The following is a 15,436-nucleotide window of genomic DNA, read 5'->3' on the forward strand; positions in this document are numbered from 1 at the left end:
GTTAGATATAAAATTGTCAGTCTTTGGCAAAATATATATTAGTTAATTTATTGGAGCATTTAAAGTGATTATAAGTATAAAATAAAAATATACAAAATTTAAGTTTTTATTCAAATCAATCTTTCAAATAATAGTTTCTTCCTTTTAAAAATGGTTCTTTTTATTCCATAATTTTGCTTCACATTTGATTTTATTAACCACAATTTTAGTTAACCTTAATTATCAGTAGATTTACCAATGACTGAAACATGGTATTTTAAAAAATTGTATCACAGATATACTTTGTTATTTTTCTAAGCCAGGCCTCCACATTTTTTGTAAAAGTCATGGTTAAAGAACAGGTAACTTTTTTTTTTTTTACAAAATTTAACATGAGTTATTCAAATGTGTTGAAGAGAGAACATTTTTTTAAAAAAAATTAGTATATCTTAAAAGGTTAAATTCTTCCAGAAAAATATGTACTTTGAAATTTTATTATATTTCTAAGATTTGTTTTTTAAATTAAGATTAGAATTTAGCTAGATATTATTAAACTTTAATAATAGAAAAATGTGAGAGGGCTCTCCAGAATGTACCAAAGATCTGGGTTATGAGAGTCGCTCAGTACTCAGGGAGGGGGGCTAGATGAAGTTCCCTATTATAGGATTAATGGTGGGGTCCTGCGTCTACTCTGCCCTAGGCTCAGGCAACTCGGGAGGCTGCATGAGGGAAGTATAACCACACTTTTGCTGCTGGGTGGGTGTAAGGATGTGAGTGAGAAGCCAAGGGACACTTTTGGGGGTGAGGAAGCGCAGCCTAAGGTACAGTACACAGCTGGACCTGGCTCTGGGGTCCCGGTGGTGCAAGGAGGCCCGGGGCATTGGATTGTCAGGCTCTTGGGCATCCAGGCACTGCTGATATGCCTTGAAAGAACTGAGAACAATGTGGGGGGGCGATGGGCTGGACCCAACAGAGCAGAGGGGAAAAGAGTGGGGATGCTCCTGCTGGTCCCACCAGAGTAGTCCTTGGCTTGACTGCTGTCAGCTTGAGCTTGGTGGCAACCATTGGTGAGAGCAAAGGGAGGCCTTCTGAGGGAGATTAGGTGGCTACTCTAGGCAAATGGCTTCTCTATGGCTCCCCAAGACGGATCCCATGAAAAGAGGCAGTCCATGGTTTCCAGACATTTATTGTCATGGCAGAAAGTGGATGAGTAGAACCATACCCCACTTCTCAGAATGGGCCTGAGATTAAATACCTTTTGCAGGGAGGAGCGACTGGGACAGAAAACTTATTGGCTAAGCCTTCAGGCCTTTAGGTACCTTATTATAATGGAGAACTTTCTTGAGCCTGAGCTGTGGTCAAGTCCTCTACCTGTGAAGGGGATTGGGGCATTGCCCTTATGTGACTGATGCCCACAAATCTATGGAGTGCTGCAGCTAGTGACCAGCCTGGTTTCCTGGGAGTCAGGCAAAGCACCTACTGTCCCTTTCAGGGTCTCTGGGGTTCAAACTTCCTCAACCAGGAACTAGGGCATCTTTCACTGTCCCATACCTTACAGCGGGGAGAGGGAACTTGCTGAGCCCACCTCCAGCAGAAACACAGCAATTCAAGTGAGGGATGGGGCTGCTATCCCAGAGTCAAAACTTTGACCCATGGGTTCAGTCAGAGAAGATACAACTAACCCTCAAGAGACTGTAGGCCCCTGGCAGTTTAGAGGTCTGGTGAGGTGGAGACATCCTCAAGGAGACAGGAGGGGCGGGGAGGAGGTATGAGATGTAGAACAGTGGGTGGGCATGAAGGGGAATAAAATCTGGAGTGAAGAAAGGAAGGAAGGAAGGAAGGAAGGAAGAAAGGAAGGAAGAAAGGAAGAAAGGAAGAAAGGAAGAAAGGAAGAAAGGAAGATAAAAAAAGAAAGGAAGAGAGAAAAATGAAACAAAAGTGGAAGGCAATAATTAATGGTATTATTAATGATTTTGATTTTGCATGAGGCACCTTGAACTTTTGAAGACAATTTTCTTTGATATTTGTTTTTTGTGTCTTTTAAGTTCAAGAAAAACATGGATTAACACATCATGCTGCGTACAGACAGCAGCTTTCATTTAAATTTCATTTAAACTGTGTTTTCCGTTAAAGGGGTTTATTTATACAGGATTGTGTAGATGGCCTGTTTGTTAAAGTGCTTCTTTTGTAAGGATTCTGTGGATGGGTCCTTGGCACCTGTCTCCTGTCTGTGACTGAATTCTTACCCCTGGAGTTTGGTAGACCAATGGGCTTGTTTGCTAACCAGTCAGCCTAAACACCAAGGTTTGGTTCAATGTGTTAACCTTTCTCAACGATGAAGAAAACAGGTAAGACACACAGGCTCTACATGATCCTAAACAAACCTATCCTCTTACACTACAACTCCAAAACACATTAAACATAAAAGATAGCAACATAGATTTATTTGATGAAATTTAGTTCTTGAGATTTAATAAGAGGAGAAGAAGCAGCCAGCTAAATATAGGCATCAGTGCTAAGCATTGAACTGGAAATAAAAGGTAATTTTATTAAATAAAATAAAAGGTAATTTCAATAAGGTATATTATTAAGGAAAAATTTGTTTTATATATACATATATAATTAAATATGTGTTCATGCATATATTATAGACATCTGCATTTAGTATTTATAGGAGCCAAATTATAAAGCAAATTTCAGCTATAAGTCTTTGAAGTAGTTACATTTTCTTCTAAGAAAAAAAATCTGTCATAAACTAAATGGAAAAAAAGCTATATTCTGACCATTAATCAGTATCAACTTTCCCTCAAAAGTAATAGTGAGCCTAAATTTTTCTGCTATAATAGCCATAAAATGTTAATGAATCCCTACTGATTTTATAACAGTACAGAGAAAAGTGGAAATAAAAGTAAAGAACCATTCATAATTCTTGGAAAATGAAATCTCATAGCAAATCAAAGTGTGTTGGGATGAGTTATGAGATTAAAATATAAAGGAATACAAGAGGTATTTTTTTCATAAAATCATCTGCTTCAACATTTGCAGATTTTTAAAGGAAAAATATAAATTAAAAAACTGAGAATGTCTTGTTGTGGTATTTATGAATCAGAAAAGGAATAGCAATCAGAAATGAATTTATCAGAGGCAAATTATTTTAAGGTCAAAAAAACTTTATTGAATTTAATTCAATACATAGTGAATGTCTTTTTTATCATAGCGGTGGATCATAAAATTAGTGATATACTGAGAGCTTCACACTGAATTCCCTAATGCTGCTAAATCTTTTGGTACAGTTGGATTTAAAAACATTATACTATAATTAGGTAATTCAAACTACATTGCTTTTTAAAATATTTTTACATTTTTGAAATATTCAAATATATTCTAAAGTCTATGGTAGCATAATTTCTGAAAGTCTTACCTACCTAACTTGAAATAGCTTAGTGTGGCATATTGGAAAACTGATTATGTCTTTTGAAGAAAAGTTAATAAAATTTGCATGGCACCAATGTTCACAGAATTATCTTATTTGTCAGAAGGTAATATATATCTGGAAATTAGTTCATTTAAAGTAATTGGCCTGGAGATAAATTTGAAAATTAGTGGAAGAATGTTGATTCAAAATAGTGGCACTCTTAATCTACAGACAGAACTCCACCCTTTTGAAAAGGATTCAGGACTTCAAGAGGTTATCATTGTGATTATTTACAGAATGGGTAAAAAGTACAAAACAAGTCATTTGCTTCAGGGGTTCTCACAAAGAAAATTACATGGTCTGACTTCATGTGAACTGGTGGTTGGTAGGGAAGGAAAGCTTTGGCTGGGATGAACTGCATCTCCTCATTTGATTCTGTGATATTCATATTGGCTTTTCCAAAATTTAGGTTTGAGTAAAGAAAAGTAAATGGCATAAAAAGCTAGTATCACTGTCTGTAATCTGTCTCATATGCATTCCATTACTGAGCTGCCTGCTTGCCACACGTTTTCATGTGTACTTACCAGGTAACATGCGTTGTTATTGTTCAAATGCATTTTACATCATATTTTATCCTATTCACTTTAAATCTTAGGCACCAGGTTATGCAAACAGAAACATCAACAACCATTCTGGCAGTGTATAGTTTTTGAGACAGGTTTGCTGACTGTTGGAAAATGTAATTTTGCTTTCAATCCATGTACGCAGGAAGTCTCAAAATAAAGAACATGTTAACAGCAAACACTGCCTGTTCTAGTCATAAAGATCTTTGTATTTTTGTGCTTGTGTTTGATCCTTAGTAAGGATCCTGGCTACCTCTTCCTATTTTTTTCTATTAAAGTTTAAATATGATGGTTAAAATTTATATAATGTAAACTGAAATTTAACGCCATTGGTTGTATCAGTGGGGAAATGCAAAAGCAGCTTATTCTTTCACAGATATTATCATAGAATTTTGTCTCAAATTTTCCATTGAGTATGAAATCTGTGCTTTATATTATCTGAAATTTCAATTGAAGTCACTAGTTTTTCCTAACTGCGTTATTCTACGCCACAAATGGAAAACTATTTATTTATTTATTTATTTATTTATTTATTTATTTATTTTATTAACTTGAGTATTTCTTATATACATTTCGAGTGTTATTCCCTTTCCCGGTTTCCGGGCAAACATCCCCCTCCCCCGTCCCCTTCCTTATGGGTGTTCCCCTCCCAACCCTCCCCCCATTGCCGCCCTCCCCCAACAGTCTAGTTCACTGGGGGTTCAGTCTTAGCAGGACCCAGGGCTTCCCCTTCCACTGGTACTCTTACTAGGATATTCATTGCTACCTATGAGGTCAGAGTCCAGGGTCAGTCCATGTATAGTCTTTAGGTAGTGGCTTAGTCCCTGGAAGCTCTGGTTGCTTGACATTGTTGTTCATAAGGGGTCTCGAGCCCCTTCAAGCTCTTCCAGTTCTTTCTCTGATTCCTTCAACGGGGGTTCTATTCTCAGTTCAGTGGTTTGCTGCTGGCATTCGCCTCTGTATTTGCTGTATTCTGGCTGTGTCTCTCAGGAGTGATCTACATCCGGCTCCTGTCGGTCTGCACTTCTTTGCTATGGAAAACTATTTAAATAAGATGATATGCATTTTACCTTCTACTGCTACATATTAGTTTGTTTCAAAACATTATGTGGGGGTCAGTTTGGCTTTGTTAAGAAGTATTTGTATTTGTTTAATATACCTAGCACATGTCAGAATAGGGTTATGTTTAGATAGAAGCTCTTGAGCTATTGCAGAATTTAATAAAATGCTTTCACCATCATTTGCAATAAACACAGAATAAAGCACCTCCCAAGATCCTTCCCCCTAATTCTCACCGTGCTGTGGTGGCTCTGCCTGATTTGTGTCCTGTGCCTTCAGATCCTTTGTCCTTCCAGCTGAAGTAGGCGTTTGTCTAAGAAAGTCAATGAACTCACTTCTGGTGTACATCAGTAAAGAGGCATTACTTTACCTTATTCTGTATTTCAGAGCAAACGTATGCATTAATAAGCTTGAGTTAACCTTAAAGAACCTACGTCAGATTTGATAGTCATTTTTAGTTTTATATGTACCAAGTTACGTTTAATTTTGCATTAATTAATTATTAATTAATATATAAAACAATAACCAGTAGTCAGTTACTATTGGAGAGGGAATCTTTGTGCACTGCTTTGTGTAAGAACATGGATGCATGTTCTTACAATCATAAAATTTACTAGAACTACTATATCATGTGAATGCAACAGGCTTTTTGCAGGGAGTATATCTAAATGAAATAAAGTCAGCATCTTAAGATATGTCTGTGTATTCGTGTTTTCTGCAGTACTCTGCACAATATCCAGCAGAGTTCACAAGGACCACAGTTCGTGTCTAGAAAGCAACTGCAGAGCATGACCCACTGCCTAGTTAGTTAAAGGATCTGTCTTGCAAAAAATAGCAACAGGGTATAGAGTAATACTGTATAAATTGTACATATTTTGTTATATGAATGCAAGAACATTAAGGTTCTCTCTGTTCCTGTATATTTCACAATAAAATTTGCTTTTGCAAGTTGATGCAATTGGATTATTTCCCTGAAAAGTTCAATGATAGAAAGGGTATGATAAGCCACAAAATGATCAACATTAGGCCACCAAATTTCATCATCAGAGAATGCTACTGGGAAATGAGGTCATTGACAGAATAGTTAGCTTCACAAATATTTACTGGAACTTTCCCATTTTGTGTCTCTTCTGGTGTACTATATATAGACAGCCCCGTGGCTTACATCACAGGAAAGCAAGTGCTAGACTTGAATAAGTAAGGACTGCCCGTCTATATGCAATATCAGCTCAAGTCAGCCTAGTTAAAGCATCAATTGTATCTAGTTATTATTTATTGTTTTTAAATAGGAAAATATTTATGTAAAGAAAATATGAATATCTGTGCTTTTGCTAAATATCTGATAATTCAGTTTGTAATTCAAGTAAAGAAAATATATTTCAGGGACACAAAGTTCATGGGGTTTATTGGGTCAACATCTTCACTGGACCAAAGTCTTATATCTTTCTTCAATAACAATGAAAGAAGTATATATTCAATATGAAAACAGACATGGCAAAGTTTCATAAACACATGCTCAGCTATGTACATGTTTCCTTAGATAAAATTTTAGCAATTGTTAGAAGTACATATTCAGGGTAAATCAGGCTTTAGAACTTTAGGAGGATGTGATTCAACAGGGGTCTTACACTTTGTACTTCTAGCACATCACTTTCTCCTCACAAATCTTCTCTTAAAGAAATAAAAGCCCTGAATGTAAAAGGGAACACGGGTAATACATTGGAAAGGTTGAAGGGAGGAAAAGGAAGAGAAAATTATGAAATTCTCTTTTAATTTAAATATATAAAAAGTTTAAATATAATGTATAAATGTAATTCTGTAACACATTTTAATATCTGTGGATAGTTTTCCATAAATGGATTAGTTTTCAATGAATACACAGACTTCAATGAAAATTATTTAATTTTAAAAGTATATTTTAAGATAAAGAAAATAAAGAATCAAATGAAGCTACAAATTTTAGTAGAACTAACCTTTATTTTATTTCCATTGGTACCATAAATATGGTTATTTAATATATTTTTCTTGAAAAACTTAAAATGCTATTCAGTAGTAAATTTCCTCTGAGGTAACTAGCTTAGTCACTTTGAATATATATGTTTTTAAAAAGAATTGAACTGTATAAGCTGAGTCTTAAATTAAAATGAAGCTTATTTTGATTTATGAATAATGAGGCATGTATAAACATTCCAACATGCCAACACACACTCATTGTCATCCTAAAGAAATAGGGGTGCCGAATTTGAGAGTGAGCATATTCGTAATGCATTTAAAATTGAAGGGAGGAAAGAGAAGAAAAAAATATGTAATTCCGTTTTAATTTAAAGATATAAAAAATTTAAATCTAATACCTAAATGAAATTCTATAGCTCAGTTTTGTAACTCTGCTTTTCTTGGTGACAAGTTCTTAGACTGTGATAAGTCCTAGGTCCACAGTAAGTTCAGTCCCTCTGGAACAACCTTACCCTGATGCAGTACCATTAAACATGTATGCATGGCACAGAAACAGGAAGAAAAGGAACAGTTGTTCCTTTGTTACATCTGTATTCTGTGTTGTTGGGTCAGAAGAAGAGATGTTCAAGGGCAATAACTATTTGTTTAGTTTTTTAAATAAGTGTCCCTTTTTGAATTTGTTAAAAAGCCCTTGTACAATAGTAAGAATCAAGATATTCATATATGTGACAATTCACAACTCCGTAAATAAATCCAGTGACAATATAGACATGATTTAAAAAAACAGGCAAACCATATGGCAATATGCTCAGGAAAAGAAAATGAAAAGTAATATTCTCTACTTTATCATCAATCTTAGGAAAGCAAAGATAAATTAACTGAAAATAAAAAAAAATTCACAGAATGTCCTTAAACAGTATTGGGATATCTTCAATAAATGAGAAACTGTAAGATCTGAAATTCAATTAATTGATTACTGTAAGTATTCCCTCATAGAAATTATACATAAAAGTATGAGATCATATCTGTTCTTACACCCCCAACTGCAGAGTATCACTCATACGTCCTTGTTATCTGAGCACACAGTATTACTAGGAGATGTCACAGTGTCAGCCGCAGCATCATTGTTTAGTGTTGAAGCCGAGAGGAGCAAGGCAAGTCAAAGCAATGGGGCCGATCACTCTATATTGGATTATGACTCAAAAGTGTACCTGAAATTATCTACATGAACACTAACCTGCTGTGAAAGCAAAGCAGAGAGTCTCCTACAAAAATATCCAAAGCTAATATTTTTAATGCATGTTTCATGGTCAACGGCAAAATTTCCTACTTCATGCACACCACCAACATTATCATCCAGCTCCACTTAGGTTTTCCATTCCTTTTATCTCATTTCTTTCTTTCTTTTTCTTTTTTGGATATTTTATATATTTGTATTTCAAATGTTATCCCATTTCCCTATTTCCTCTCTGCAAACACCCTATCCCATCACCCTTCCCCCTTCTCTCCACCCACTCACCCACTCCCACCTCACTGCCCTGACATTCCCCTATATTGCGGCATCAAGCCTTCACAGGACCAAGGGCCTCTCCTCCAATTGATGCCTGACAAGGCCATCCTCTGCTACATATGCAGATGGAGCCATAGATCTTTCCATGTGTACTCTTTAGTTGACATTTGACTCCCTGGAAACTCTGGGGAGTCTGGTTGGTTGATATTGTTGTTCTTCCTATGGGGTTGCAAACTGCTTTAGCTCCTTCAGTCCTTTCCCTAACTCCTCCATTGGGATTCCCATGCTCAGTCCAATGGTTGCAAACTTCTGCATCTGTATTTGTCAGACTCTGGTACAGCCTCTCAGGAGATAGCTATATCAGGTTCCTGTCAGCAAGCACTACTTGGCATCCACAATAGTGTCTGGGTTTGGTGTCTGTATATGGGATGGATCCCCAGGTGTGGTAGTCTCTAGATGGCCTTTCCTTCAGTCTCTGCTCCACTCTTTGTCCCTCTATTTTCTTTAGACAGAAGCAATTCTGGGTTAAAATTTTGCCAAGTGTGTGAGGTCCCATCCCTCAACTGGGGGTCTTGCCTATCCTCAGGAAATGGCCTCTACAGGTTCCTCCCCACCACCTTTGTTGGGCATTTCAGCTAACTTCATCCCTATTGGATCCTAGGATTCTCTTGCTTTCCTAGTATCTGGGACTTGCTGATGGATAATTGCAGTTTCTTATCCCCTGTTGCTACACACCTCTGTTCAATTTCCTGACTCTCTGTCTATCATCCCTGTCTCCTCGTATACTTGATCCTGCTCTCCTTCCCCCATCGTCTTATCCTCCCAAGTCCTTCTGAGCCTCTACCTCCTATGAGTATTTGTCCCCCTTTCTAAGGGCTGAAGGTTCCACACGTTGGTCTTCTTTCTTCTTAAGCTTCATATGGTCTGTGACTTGTACCATGGGCATTTTGAGCTTTTGGCCTAATCTACTTCTTGTTGAGTACATACCATCTAACTTGATCTGGTAAAATATGGCTGACTTTTGGCACAAAATTATGATTCTGGACTCATTTTCAATATTTGTCAGAAAATGTAGAATAAAGTTCTGTGTTATAGAATTTGTCTTTTCAAAATATTGACCTAGTTTATTCTCAGAATTAAAATGTGTAAAAAGGCAGTAGTATAACTAACATGTCAGACAATGGATCAATGAGAATCAACACTGTGGCAAAGGTATTATTACTGATGGGATGTTTTCAGCCAGGCTTCAATACTTCAGAATAACCCCCCCCAAAAAAATATAATTGAAACATATTTTAATTCTTGACAATTTCACATGTTGTATTTTGGTCATATTAACTCTTCCACTCTTCCTGGATCCATGCCCTCTTATGTCACCACCCATGTTTGGGTGTTCATTGTGTGTGTGTGTGTGTGTGTGTGTGTGTGTGTGTGTGTGTGTAAAATGTATAAATGGAGAAATGGAGGCTGGAGAGATGGTTTAGTGGTTAGGTGTACTTGCTGTCATATCATGAATTCCAGATGTCACATATTAGTATCTGTGTAACAAGCCATACTTTCCACGACATGCCTTCAATCCAAGTCAGATGAATTAAACAATATCTTCTAGCATCAAAACATATGCCAGCACCCTTCCACATAAATGTACATATACTCCCATACAGACATAAATATTGCAGAAAACATAAGTGATTCTTTTAGTGTTTTTATTATTATTATTATAAAAACCATGACCAAAGGAAACTTTGGAAAATTATTTAATCTTAAATCTTATAGTCCCTCATGCAGCCAAAAAAGGGTAGGAAAATAAGACAGAAACCTAGAGTCAGGAATTTGTATACAGGCCACAGGGGACTACTGCTTACTGGTTTGTTCCTCATGGCATGCTCAGTCTCCTTGCTTCTATGAGTCATGATCACCTGCCTTCTAGTGACAGCAACCCCAATGGGATGGGCTCTTGGAAATTCAATAATCAAGAAAAATTTCGAAAAGTTTGCCTATAGGCCAACATAGTGGGGCATTTTCTTAATTGATGTTCTCTCAAGTGTGACAAGTTGGCAAAGTAGACAGCACATACTATCTTGCCAGTAACAAAGCAGAATTAATTTTGTGGACAAGGAGTTTTTAATGATTAAAAAGATACCTGTAGAAATAAGTGATTTAGTTGTATCAGCATGATAAGAAACGTATCTTGATCATAATTAACTCTGAAACTAACCAACCCCACTAATGCTGATGCAAGGAATGTAAAGAAAAATTCATTTGACGACCTCCCCACTGAGATAAACACTCCTCTCACATGTTGTGCTGAAAAACATCTATCTAAAAATTTTATTTCAAGAAATCCTTTGGGTAAAAGTAGTCATGTATACACTCAAAAGTCACTGAAGCCTCAGGCTTCAGGGTGAAGGGCCACTAAATGAAGGTGTCTGCAGATCTTGATATGATGTAGAATACAGAGGCTGAAAGATCATGAAGGTTTCCAGCTGATCTCCAAGATTTCAGTCTTTGAAACCCACACTGTAGAAAGTGAAATTATCAAATATTAGTCTTCTGATGTCTACATGTGTACAACAGAAGCCTGTACACATGCACACACACACACACACACACACACACACACACACACACACACACACGAGAGAGAGAGAGAGAGAGAGAGAGAGAATAAATTTATAAACTAACTAAATGAAAGCCAGCCTGAGATGATTGGAAGTTTCAAGGGTTTCCAAGACCAGGAACAAGCCAGAAACTAGAAACCTGTCTGGGATTGATGGCCTGAGTCAGGAGTAAGACCAAGAGAGACAATCTTCCACAGAGTCACTGGGCCTGGCTGGGTAATCATCAAGCAGGTGATTACCACCAGATATGAGCCATAGGGCCGAGACATGGAGCTAGCCTGAGATGACTACCAGTTGGCCACAAGGCAGGCCTTGGGGTCAGATTATGCCTGAGATGATTCCTACCCAGCGCCATAATGTACAGTGGGACATAGTACTCTTAAGACCACTCCTGAGTCAAGCTGAGATGCTCAGTGACTCTGGATGTTACCAAGAAAAGCAAGCAAGTTAAGTGGTAGAGAAATGGAAGAAAAAGAGAAACAGAAGCATGTGGACACAAAAAAGAGAGGCAAACTTGAACATAGCGAGGAAAAACCTAAGGGCAGTCACTTGTGATATCTCATGTGACCTCCTTGGGGTCCTAGTCTTTGTAACCACTGGGGGTCATTCTGGGTCTATGGCCACGCAGCAGCAGAAGTCTGTTACCACCAAGAGCCAGGAAGACATCCCTGGCCTTGTGTGCCCCCTGAAAAGATGTCGAGGGCTGTGCAGAACTGGTTCCACCTCTCACATGGGCCTTCTAGAACAGTTAGCTCTGGGGATTTGAAAGCAGGTGAGATAACCCTACCTACTAGTTGTGTTACTCAGGAAAACATCTTTGCACATTAAAATAGGAACTTGGAAAATCTGGCCCTACATTCCTTTCCACTTGCCCCTTAACACCTGTGGCAGGTGGGAAACCAGGCTCTGGGGTCATGAGAGAAAAGCTCTCTCTGCCTCTCAGCAGATGCTACGTTTGGGAGAGTTGTCAGGTACCTCACCTAGGAAACTAAATAAAGCTGACCCTGGTGGCAGGGGCATGGGCAAACAGACCCAAGGAGGGTATGTGTGAGTAAAATCTTCCAATGTCTGCTGGGTGAAGGCATGCATGATGGCGAAACACCTTCTCCCCCTCCCTCATTCCATCTATGGCAGGCAGGGGAAACGGCCAAGGGGTCGCAAGAATGTGAAAACTGGCTATGTCTCTCACTGGTATAACAAATTGGAGAGCAAGGTAGAGCTGGGTAGCTGATGAGCTGGCCCCAAGGGCATGAGAATGAGGGAGTTTGTAGTCTGTGCAGCTCAGATACCTCCCAGACACAGGGCTTTGAATTTTCCCACCTCAACAACTACCCCATCAATGAACTGCAAGAGTGCAGAAAGGAGTCGGTCCTACAGTTCTAAAGCCGGAGGATCTCCAAGGCACAGGACAACAACAGCATATCTGAGACAAGTCCCAGTGAGGTTCCAATATCAATAGAATAGAGGAAGCCAGAGGTTTTGTACCAAACTAACAAGACAATAGAATGAATATTGGCAAGCAAAGAAGTATAAAAAAAGTTCCACAAAAGAGTATATTGTGGAATGTATTGTGATACAGATTTAACAATGAATTTTTTTCTATGTTGCAAGAAAGGTTGCAAAGTTGGAGGGCAGATATGAGTGGAGCTGAATGGGATTGGGGTACATTGGGTGGAATTCATATACAATCAATAAAAAGTTTAAAATGTAAGAATATTGATATAAGAATTATATGAATATATGCTATGTATGGGACTATGCACACATACACACACACAAAAACACTGAAAGAATGAGAGAGAGAGAGAGAGAGAGATATTAATTTAGTTTTTTTTTCCTTGGGAAAACACATGCTTCAATCCTCTTAGAAGAGGGAAACAACAATATTCATAGGAGGAGATATGGAGACAAAGAAATTTGGAGCAGAGAATTAGGAATAGCTATTCAGAGACTGCCACACATGGAGATCCAGCCCATATACATACAACCACCAAACCCAGTCACTATTGGGGATTCCAAGAGGTGCATACTGACAGGAGCTTGATGCAGCTGTCTCCTGAGAGTCTCTGCCAGAGCATGGCAAACACAGAAATAAGCACTTGCAGCCAAACACTGAACTGAGAATGGGGTTCCCATTGGAGGAGTTACAGAAAGGATTGAAGGAGATGAAGGGGTTTGCAACACCCTAAGAACAATAATACCAATCAACCAGAGCTCTCAGGGACTAAACCACCATCCAAAGAGTACACATGGACAGACCCATGGCTCTAGCCACATATGCAGCAGCAGATGGCCTTTTGGGCACCAATGGGAAAAGAAGTCCTTGTTCCTGCCAAAACTGGACCCCCTAGTGTAGGGAAATGTCACAGCTGGGAGGTGGGAACAGGTAGGGGGAAGGGTAGGTGAACACCCTCATAGAAGAAGAGGGAGGCGGAATGGGATAGGGGGTTTATGGACAGAAACTGGAGAAGGGGATAACATTTGAAATGTAAATAATTAAGCAACCCCAAAGTTCTATCAGGGAACTACTTAACCTGATAAACAACTTCAGCAAAGTGTCAGGGTATAAAATTAACTCAAACAAATCAGTAGCCTTCGTCTACTCAAAGGATGAACAGTCTGAGAAAGAAATTAAGGAAACGACACCCTTCACAATAGTTCCAAATAACATAAAATATCTTGGTGTGACTTTAACCAAGCAAGTAAAAGATCTGTATGACAAGAACTTCAAATCTCTGAAGACAGAAATTGAGGAAGATCTCAGAAGATGGAAAGATCTTCCATGCTCATGGATTGGCAGGATTAATATAGTTAAGATGATCATTTTGCTAAAAGCAATCTACAGATTCAATGTAATCCCCATCAAAATTCCTACACAATTCTTTACAGAGATAGAAAGAGAAATTTGCAAATTCATTTGGAATAACACAAAATTCTGGATAGCAAAAACTATACTCAACAATAAGAGAACTTCTGGGGGAATCACCATCCCTTACTTCAAGCAGTATTACAGAGCAATCATCATAAAATCTATATGGTACACAGACAGGCAGGTAGATCAGTGGAACAGAATTGAAGACCCAGAAATGAACCCACACACCTATTGCCACTTGATCTTTGACAAAGGAGCTAAAACCATCCAATGGAAAAAAGATAGCATTTTCAACAAATGGTGCTGCTTCAAATGGACGTCAGCATGTAGAAGAATGCAAATCGAACCATTCTTATCACCATGTACAACGCTTAAGTCTAAGTGGATCTAGGACCTCCACATCAAACCAGATACACTCAAAGTAATAGAAGAAAAAGAGGGAAGAGTCTTGAATACATGGGCACTGGGGAAAATTTCCTGAATAAAACACCAATGGCTTATGCTCTAAGATCAAGAATAGACAAATGGAATCTCATAAAAGTGCAAAGCTTTTGTAAAGCAAAAGACACTGTCATTAGGACAAAATGGCAACCAACAGATTAGGAAAAGATCTTTACCAATCCTACATCTGATAGATGGCTAATATCCAAAATATAGAAAGAACTCAAGAAGTTAGACTCCAGAGAGCCAAATCACCCTATTAAAAAATGGGGTACAGAGCTAAACAAAACATTCTCAGCTGAGAATTATCGAATGGCCAAAAAGCAACTAACGAAATGATCAACATCCTTAGTCATGAGGGAAATGCAAATCAACACAACCATGAGATTCCACCTCACAGCAGTTAGAATGGCTAAGATAAAAACTCAGGTGACAGCAGATGTTGGCGAGGATGTGGAGAAAGAGGAAAACTCCTCCATTGTTGGCGGGATTGCAGACTGATACAACAATTCTGGAAATCAGTCTGGAGGTTCCTCAGAAAATTGGACATTTCACTACCTGAGGACCCAGCTATACCTCTCTTGGGCATATATCCAAAAGATGCCCCAACACATAGCAAGGACACATGCTCCACTATGTTCATAGCAGCCTTATTTATTATAGTCAGAAGCTGGAAAGAACCCAGATGCCCTTCAACAGAGGAATGGATACAAAAAATGTGGTACTTTTATACAATGGAGTACTACTCAGCTATCAAAAACAATGACTACCAAAAAATGGGGTTCAGAGCTAAACAAAGAATTCACAGCTGAGGAATGCCGAATGGCTGAGAAACACCTAAAGAAATGTTGAACATCTTTAGTCATAAGGGAAATGCAAATCAAAACAACCCTGAGATTTTACCTCACCCCAGTCAGAATGACTAAGATAAAAACCTCAAGTGACAACAGATGCTGGCCAGGA

This window comes from Rattus norvegicus, chromosome 14, assembly GCF_021556685.1.
Source record: "Rattus norvegicus strain SHRSP/BbbUtx chromosome 14, alternate assembly SHRSP_T2T, whole genome shotgun sequence".
Taxonomy (NCBI): Eukaryota; Metazoa; Chordata; class Mammalia; order Rodentia; family Muridae; genus Rattus; species Rattus norvegicus.